Source organism: Pinus tabuliformis, chromosome 2_1 (genome assembly GCF_031772625.1).
Source record: "Pinus tabuliformis cultivar Carrire ecotype Pingquan chromosome 2_1, CPIR1, whole genome shotgun sequence".
Lineage (NCBI taxonomy): Eukaryota > Viridiplantae > Streptophyta > Pinopsida > Pinales > Pinaceae > Pinus > Pinus tabuliformis.
The window spans coordinates 107,611,058-107,612,585 of NC_142299.1; positions in this window are offsets into that span (position 1 = coordinate 107,611,058).

The following is a 1,528-nucleotide window of genomic DNA, read 5'->3' on the forward strand; positions in this document are numbered from 1 at the left end:
TGTGTTTATTATTAGGGTTTATTATTGGGTTTATAATGTTAGGGTTTATTATATATGGTTTAAAATTATGACATTAGAATGGTACATAAATTTATTCAATGTCACATTGTGACAATCATTGTTGCAATGTGACAATAATTGTAGTATTGCTACATTGCATTACAATTTATTCAATGTTGCATTTTGATATTAAAAAATTAGGGCTTAATATAAGAATATAATTTTTGATTTATAATACTAGAGTTTAATATTGGGGTTTATAATAGGAAATTTAATGTAAGGGTTTAATATTAGGGTTTATAATAAATTTGTTTTAGAATTAGGGTTTTATTATTACAATTTATGATATTGAGTTTATAATATTATGGTTTAATATATTGAGTTTAATATTAGAGTTTACATTATTGAGTTTAATATTAGTGTTTATAAAATTGGTTTTATAATGTGAGGGTTTATAGTATATGGTTTAACCAAGGATAATTTTAGGGGCGAATGTTCATCCGTTGGCGAAATTAAGGGGTTTTAAATTTTTAGTGGGCGAATATTTTGTATCATAGTACATTTTTACAAATCACCTCAAATAGCCCACCTTATTTTAAGGGAGAGGGTAAAAAAGGTAAATTTAGCCCTTGAAATTAGGACTTACAACCTTCCATTCGCCCATTTTCAAGAATAGGTTTTATTTAAGTAAATCCATTCGCCCATTTTCAAGAATAGGTTTTATTTAAGTGAATCCTATGGGCCAAATACCATATTTATAAAAGAGGTATGGTAAATTAATAAAAATATAAATAAATGAGAGGTATGGTAAATAAATACAACATTTTTTATATTTACTTGATAAGTCACCTTATATACATGTAAGGGTGTAAACAAATAAAAATATAAGTAAAGTGGAGGTATGGTAAATAAATAAAACTTCTTTTTATACTTACTCAAAAGGTATGGTAAATAAATAAAAATATAAATAAACTAGACGTATTGTAAATAAATAAAACCTCTTTTTATATTTAGTCCATAACCCTCGTTCTATTTATGAAGGCTCAAGAAAGAGGTTTTATTTAAGTGAATCGTATGGGCCAAATACCATATTTGTAAAAGAGGTATGGTAAATTAATAAAAATATAAATAAATGAGAGGTATGGTAAACAAATAAAACATTTTTTTATATTTACTCCATAAGTCACCTTTTATTTACGAACACTCAAAAAATGGGTTATATTTAGGTGAAACCTATGGCCAAAATACTATGGGACAAATATCATGGACTAGATTGTTATTGATACCATGCAAAAAACCATTATTAACCCTAATATTAGAATTAATATAAAAAAAAATGGCACATGGTATTGACCCATATTATTCACCAAAATGACACATGGTATTGACCCATGGTATTCACCTGGAATGTAGCCTATTTAAATGGGGGAATTAAACCATCATGTAGCCTATGCTAAGATTCACTAGGACTTTACAAAGTTTTATTATTTAGTGAAAGACTCGCCAAGATCTTACAAGATTTTATAAT